An 8,633-nucleotide genomic window follows, 5' to 3' on the forward strand; every position below is an offset into this window, starting at 1 on the left:
GTATAAATTGTATTACGTATAAAACTGACCTGTTTCTCTTTGACGTCCAAAGTTGATAATTATATTACACTATTTAAACACTTAACACAACATCACGTGAATTTTACAGAATTTGCTATTTATGTGGGTACGATACGAAACCACGGTTGACAAGAGAAACAGTAAGTCTGTTAACCTACTATTAAGATTTGTAAACTACTTTGAAGTGATTATATTTTGTATTAATATTACTGATTAATAATTATGTATAACGGAGTTTATTGAAAAGATGTTCTAATAGTTTTATTCTGCATAATTCGATAAATGGACGAGGTACTTGAGAAACTACTTCTGTGACGTCACTTATCGAATGACAAGTGGCATGATCAACCAGTTGCCAGGTAGAAATGGGTATAAAAGGGACCGACCGATCCATTATTGATCATTCTGCTTTCTGCATTCTGCTTTGCGCATCAGCACTGAGTTAATCATCGCCAAAGGAATATTGAAAGTTAAGTAAATACTATGTTGGTAATTATTATGATAATTATGTACTTACTTGATTAATTAGATGGATTAATTAATTAATAATTAATTAAATAATCTCTTACTGAATTATAAACTAATAGTGATTGTATTTATTAGTTGTTGATGATAAGGTGAATAAATTGGATTATTTACTTTAATAAAACAGTTTTATTTTCAATTACATCTTTTTATTATTTTATTTATCTTACTTTTAACTTTAATAGTATCCAGTTATTGATTTAGCAGTTTTATATAATTATGAACCAAGGTAAATAAATAACTTCCTGACATGTTTTACCTTGAAAGCTTCGAGCAACACCGGGTTCCGACACATCGGAAGGGAGGGGCCCAAGCGATATCTCACCGTACAAATCTTTCTGCCATTTTTCGCGGGGGGATAGGTGCACACAATCGCACTTCTCACACACTTACATACAAAATCCCATCAAAATCCAATCTGTAATGACGACACAAATACATAGAAAATGACACACGTCAAAGACAAATCTTGCAAACCTCGATCTCTTTTTGTGTACGGACGAGTCAGGACGAGTGACAAGTGTCACAACACGCACACTAACACATTTTCGTTGAAGTATGTTATTGTATTCTGAGAGATGAGAAGTCGGATTTGTCGCTCGACCGATCCGCAATTTGTACTGAGCGAGCAAAATCGATAATCCAACAATTACATGAGACTAAAATATAATAATTGTGTTGAATGTAATTAAACGTATGATATGTAAAAAAAAATATTACATGTGAAATGTAACACTTTCTTTTTGTAAATTTGATGTCCCCGACCTCTTTTTATAACAAAAAACCGAGCAAACAGGCATTTTTGTGCAGCAGTGTTCACGGGCGCGTCTGGACTCGGTCTAGTGAAAAATCCAAGTGCAACTAGTTTTATTACCCGCGCTAGATTAGATTGACGCGCTAATCTTGTACCTCGGCAGAGGGGAAATAGTGCGAATGCCGCCTCCCTTCCGTGTTGCTCGAAGCTTGAAAGTTAATATTGACTATTAATTTTGAGTTTTTAATATATTTAATATTTTAAATATTATTCATTTATCTAACATGCTCAAGTTTGGTATCATTTTCGGGTAAATGAAGGATGCTGAATTTATTTCTGATATATTAAAATAAGAAAAATTTAGGCATTTATCCAGAAAAAAATAAAATGGCAATATTCTATTTTCCTTTTTATTAAATTATTTATATGAAACCGTATACATTAAATATCAGAAATGAATTAAGCATCCTTGATTTACCCGAAAATGATACCAAACTTGAGCAAATACCAAAACTTTGTTTTACAAATTTCGGGGGGCACCCCCCCTAATGTCAAAATTTTGCATCAAAAATTCGATTGGCTCCCCTTCCTAAATCAATCTGTGAGTCGAAAGGAGCAATTCTGCAAAAGGAAATTCCATCATTATCATTTCCCGGAAATCGCACTTTTTTGTCGTGAAAACCAAGAGGACGTTTAATCGTCATAACAATCCTGCCGACTGCGCCATGCCAAGGTACAGTCGGCAGCAGAAATTGCTAAGCGAGCAAGGTGTTCAGAATGATCTTGACGTGATTTTATTGCTTAGAGAATAAGAGCGTGTCAAGGTAATTTTGAACACTTCGCCCGCTTAGTAACTTCTGCTGCTGACTGTACGCAGTTTGTGAGTCGTGAATCAAACACGGGCGCCGAGCTGAGACTGGTTTATCGTAACATGCGAGTATGATGCTACCCACCTTTGCCAAATGACCTTCGAGCAACATCGGGAAGGGAGACTGCATTCGTACTATTTCCCCTCTGCCGAAGCATAGGTACAACTGTACCTATGGCGATGCGTGTTGACTCATCTGTATACAAAAAGAGATCGAGGTTTGCAAGATGTTTGACGTGTGTCCTTTTCTATGTATTTGTGTCGTCATTACAGATTGGATTTTGTATGTACCTAGCGAGTGAAAAGTGCGACTGTGTGCACGTTTCCCCCTGCAAAATATGGCAGAATGATTTGTACGGTAAGATATCGCTTGGGCTCCTCCCTTCCAACATGGTGGAAGCCGGCGTTGCTCGAAGCAAATGACTAATAAATACCAGTACTCTGTATCTTTAGATAATTAAATAAAACTAAATAAAATCCAGCCAGTTGAGGGTAGATGAAAACATTACATGATCAAATAATGTAGGTTAAAGTCAGGTCGTTCAGTGACTGATCCAGGCGGTTTTGTATTTAGTTGGTTAACCAATAAATGTTATAACTACCCGAAAATTTACAAATCGTTTGTTTACTTTTATTTTAATATCTAAAGATACAGACTGTACAACATGTACCTACTTATTTGAAATAGGTAATCATAAACCTTTACGCACTTTAACGAATTTAAATTAATCGTATCAATTCAAATTTTTATAAATGACGAAAATGATAAGAATTGAGCGAAGGAATAAGGCACCAATGACGTTGCAGTATCCTCCCTCGAGAGCCGATCTGCAGCGACTATGATAAGTGAGCCCCGATAAAGATTGATAGTTGTTAAAGTCCGCGCCGACACCTTTCGGAGTCCAGTCTGTGATGATATTAACGGACCACTGATCTGATTGCTGGCGTTTTTCGGAGCGAGAAACGGCCCAGTCATGCGTTTTACTCTATACTGGACCTACTGTAGCAATTTACATTTTCTCGTTTAACATGGAATATGTTTGCGTAGCAATTTTCTATTTTTAGGCGGGTCAGGTAAAAATATCGTTAATAAATCTGTGATATGATAAATTCTATATTGCCGGGAAATGTGGAATTATTTTTCACCACTCCTCTTTTTAGGTATTCTTCAAAAACTGAAGAGAAAGTTGCATTTTATTTTACTTATTCAAAAGAGCGTGGCAAAGTAAACTGATAGGTACAAATTGAGGTTGTTTTCTCATGCTGGCTGATGAATGGTATTAACAAAATCTAAATGGTATGATAGTAACATTTTGTCTATTAAAGTTTTTTTTAACTGTATAATAAGGTAGGTAGGTATGCAATACCTATAGCTTTTTTTCCACAATCCATAAATAAATAAAAATAAAATAAATAAATAAATATTATAGGCCAATTTTTTTTACACAAATCGACCTAGTCCCACAGTAAGCTCAATAAGGCTTGTGTTGTGGGTACTAGACGACGATATATATAATATACGCATATATATGTATATAAATACTTATATACATAGAAAACATCCATAACTCAGGAACAAATATTTGTGATGAACACACAAATAAATGCCCTTACCAGGATTCGAACCCGTAACCATAACTCCCGTGGGAACAATATAGGCCTTTGTCCTGAAGTACACCGCACGAAATAAGATCTTTTTCTAGCAACTGTGATGAAAAAAACGTTTAGTAAATATAAATACAGTCACCTGCAATAATTGTTACTCTTCGAAGGCCGCAAAAATATGTGACACGCACTTATGTCTCTACAAATAAGAACGTGTCAGATATTATTGCAGCCTTCGTTGTGTAACATATTATTGCAGGTGACTGTACCTTACCTACAGCGTAGGTAAAATAAATACGAAAAAGCGGAATAAATATTTGTGCATACGGATGTTGGAATGATAGAAACAAAATAAATTCGTTTGATAAACAGCATTGCACGGTTCGATTTGGTCGATTCGAATAGTAAAGTGTAAAGGTAGGATTTAGGAAGCCGTCGCAGAGCGTGCGAAACTTCCTTATAAAGTTTTCGCTCTATCGAATCGTGGCGTGAGGCTTACCTCGTTCCGGTACCTAAATAATATTTACTTCGGTACGGAAATATGTTATTTAACTTACGTTCCGTGAGGGCTGACATGTTTGGGAATAATATCTAGAACTTCGGACTGTTTTACCTAGGTTTGTTTAAATGTAGAATGTATAATTTTTACCCACACTAACAAAATAACATACCTACATACATACTCGTACTAACAGGGCAAGTTAAATAAAAGCTTGTAAAAAGAAAGCACTCAATCATCAAATTTGCCTTAATAAGGCCAAGAGCCGTAGCTCGTCTTACGCAATGGGCAAATTACTATACGATGCTTTTCAACTACCTACCTAACCCACGACCTGCGAAGGTCTTCTAGACGGAGAGCTAGCCACGGAAATAGGTATGCAATTTATAGAGTAACGAAATCCCTCTAGTTAGTATGCCATACTATCATTATTAATTAATCCGGGCGCCTGGCAGCTGTCTAGCGGTGGGTGTGGGAGTGGATGGGCAACAAAGTGGTTGTAAAATCAATTGAAGGTGTGCAATTTATAGAGCTCTGTGTTTGGTGTGATATAATAGCTAATTATGTATTTAATTCAAATATAACAATGCCAGGCGTTTTATTTGGGGGAAAAGTAGTGCCAGGTGAAGGGTCATCCATTAATTACATCACACGAATTTCAAGGTTTTTTGACCCCTCCCCCCCTGGTGTGACGTCACATTTTTTCAACGAAATCGGCAAATCGAATTAAGTATTATTAATTTTTTGTCAAAATATTAGTAAATTTATAACCCAGAAATGATTATGATAAAAAATTAAACTAATAAAAACGATTATCGTTCCATAAACTTGTTTTTGAACTGTACAGTAAATAAAATGATTAAAATAAAATTTTGGTTACTGATGAAGTTAAAGTGACGTCACAAAGTTTGTGACTCCCCTCTCCCCCTTGTCACAACATGTCACATTTTCTTGACCCCCTAACCCCCCCCCCCCCCTCTACGTGTGATGTAATTAATGGATGACCCCTGATGAAAATACACAATCACTTGTGCGCCTGCAGGAAGATCACGAGCAAATTGCACCTGACTCACAATCTATGCGTAAAGCAATTGTGAGTACTTCCTGCAGGCGCACATGTGATTGTGTATTTTCATCACCTGGCACTACTTTTCCCCCAAATAAAACGCCTGGCATTGTTATATTTGAATTAAATACATAATTAGCTATTATATCACACCAAACACAGAGCTCTATAAATTGCACACCTTCAATTGATTTTACAACCACTTTGTTGCCCATCCACTCCCACACCCACCGCTAGACAGCTGCCAGGCGCCCGGATTAATAAATAATGATAGTATGGCATACTAATTAGAGGGATTTTGTTGCTCTATAAATTGCGTACCTATTGCCGTGGCTAGCTCTTAGACCATTCTGTTATTGATAAGTAACTTGGTTAGTAGGAAATTGCTCTGTCAATAGCCTAATATTACCTACTTGGCTTCTGTTTATTTCTATGAGTATTTTAGAGTAGTAGATTCTTCTATCTTCCATATAATTTCCGTATTTATTTATCCAGACCAAGTTAACAGGTACTTCCTTTTAAAAGAACCTGACACATGACATTCAAAGAACAAAAGTACTCAATGTAAATTATACCTCCGAAACATAGGTATTTAAACATTCGATGGCAAGCTCATCTCATATCGTTACATTTGTCTGAAAACTCTCGGCCCCGCTAGCCATAGCAATGAGAATAGCTTCTAACAGGCGAAACAATGCTCTGGAGGCTCTGGAGCCCCGATTCAGTATGGATATGATGGTCGTTCTTGTCTACATGACAGTGTGATAAAACAGTGTCTGTCACTTTCTATCCCACGGTGTTAAAAAGTGACAGTTATTTTTATCACGGGGATAAAGATGGATAAAGCCATCCATAATACGCCGGCAGATTTAACATTTGTTATGGTCTTGCACTGGTTTTTATAAGACGACCTGCCGGCGTATTATGGATGGCTTTATCCATCTTTATCCACGTGATAAAATAACTGTCCCTTTTAACACCGTGGGATAGAAAGTGACGGACACCGTTTTATCACGCTGTCACCATTAAGCGTGAGCGATTTTCAAGGTTGTATCAAAACCAGCTAAAAACCATAACCAATTGTTAGGTCCGAATCGGCGTCCTGATAGCCATCTCCCCTGACTACAATAATAAACTCTGAAACTGCACTAACTAGTCGCGTGAACAGAACTTTTTATGTATTATGTATAACACTAAAAAAACTTCACTACTAACGTTCTATTTAAAGTTTTTACAACACTATTAATTTTATCTGATAGGATCTTTACACCCAATCTAGATGGGCTGCACCTTTTAATGGTTTTTCGCTGTTTTTATAAGTGTAGTAAACTTAAAATGTCATTAGGTTTAATGAGATTTTAAACAACCCAAACAATAACAAAAGCTATATTACTTATATTTAGGTAAGGTTTTTAACGATGACTCACGCTACACCGTCCAACACTTCAGTTTTCTATAGAAAGCATCACGTGATCACCGATCACCTTTTATAGAAAAAAAATAATGTCAGAAGCCTCGCCCCGGGCCCGGACCGTTCTAGCGTGAGTCATCCTTTAATCATGGAACCCCACAATAACAAATCGTTCTGACTTTTTACATGAACATATGACTTTTTATGTGACATAACCCGCATAACTAAGCGGGTTAGTAGCATGGGGTCTAAAACGCAACTCGCCTAAGGAGCAGCTCGTCTAAGTCGCAGAAGGTCTACTTCGCATCTCGTCTAAATAGCAGTTTGTCTAAAACGCAACTCGTCTAAAGAGCTGATCGTCTAAGTCGCAGGTGGTCTGAATCGCATTTCGTCTAAATAGCGGTTTGTCTAAAACGCAACTGGTCTACAATTTATCTAGAGTCGCAACTCGTCTATATACTCGTAGCAAGTGGTCTAATTCGCAACTAGCCAAAATAGGAACTCGACTTAGTAACATTTTACCCATTTGGTCATCTGAGTAATGTTAAAAAAAAGTAATATAATATTTTGTACAATTTTCAAAAATGTGGCATTTTCTTATAATCTTCAGATGTTTATTGCAGGGTTCAGAACAATTTAGATAGAGGGTCTTCGATAGAGAACTTCATCTGTCATTCAGTCGTTTTAGTTTCATTTGAGACCTCCTCATCTACTACTTATAACTTTTGCATATAACTGGATGGATTGAGACACCGGCATTCTGAAATAGTTTTTATCGAAGGCCAAAGGCAGCGCCCCTGTCTTCTATATAAAGGTTTTAGATATAACCTAAACAAAACAAACAAAACAGATGCTTCGTCTAGATTTTCGATTATTGTGGCAGTCAAGTGATAGACCCCTAGTTAGCTGTCATATCAATTCAAACGTCAAGGTCATAATATTTTTTAATAACGCCATTATTCGTGATAGGCAAAGGCCATCACACGATACACCACACCAAACGACTAAAATGTCACAATGAATATTCAAAAAAATATTTTGAAAAAACGGCATGTTATAAAAATAATACAATTACATGTAATAAGGTTTACTATCGGTAAAAAATATAATATTGACACCTTCAAAAAACTCAAGGTAGCCAATTCTACTCATCTATGAAATATTGTCAATTCCCACGTCCTTAATACTTGCGAAGTAGACCACTTGCTATTTAGACGAGTTGCGACTCAAGAAAAATTGTAGACCAGTTGCGTTTTAGACAAACCGCTATTTAGACAAAATGCGATTCAGGCCACCTGCGACTTAGACGATCAGCTCTTTAGACGAGGTGCGTTTTAGACAAACTGCTATTTAGACGAGAGATGCGAAGTAGACCTTCTGCGACTTAGACGAGCTGCTCCTTAGGCGAGTTGCGTTTTAGACCCCATGCTACTAACCCAACTAAGCCAGCCTGCTAAATAGTTCTAGTTCTTAACATTATATCGTAACTAAACTAGCTACATTGCCTCCAGTAAATGTTACTTTATTGGGAAACAAAAAGAATCGTATTTGTACCACAGTTTGTCGACGCGGTACTCTTTATATAGGCCAATAAAGTAGTAAAATACGTTCAGAGGTTTTTATGCCGGGCGACTTATATGTGGTTGGGTATGTATCATTTAAGTCTTCCCTGGCCGCGGTCAGGAAGTAAGTATTTTTTCATCACACTTGCTCGTAAAAGGTGTTATTACGCGTAGGCGATGCGGTCTGTAAATCCTAAATTTCGATCTAAGGCTGTAATGTGCGTCTGAAATTAGGCAGAAGTTTGATTGATTTTCCTTTTTTTTCCTTACAAGTGTGATGCCATGATACACATTGTGTGCACATTGTGCATCATGCACATTG

Source organism: Cydia splendana, chromosome 7 (genome assembly GCF_910591565.1).
Source record: "Cydia splendana chromosome 7, ilCydSple1.2, whole genome shotgun sequence".
In the NCBI taxonomy this organism is placed as follows: domain Eukaryota; kingdom Metazoa; phylum Arthropoda; class Insecta; order Lepidoptera; family Tortricidae; genus Cydia; species Cydia splendana.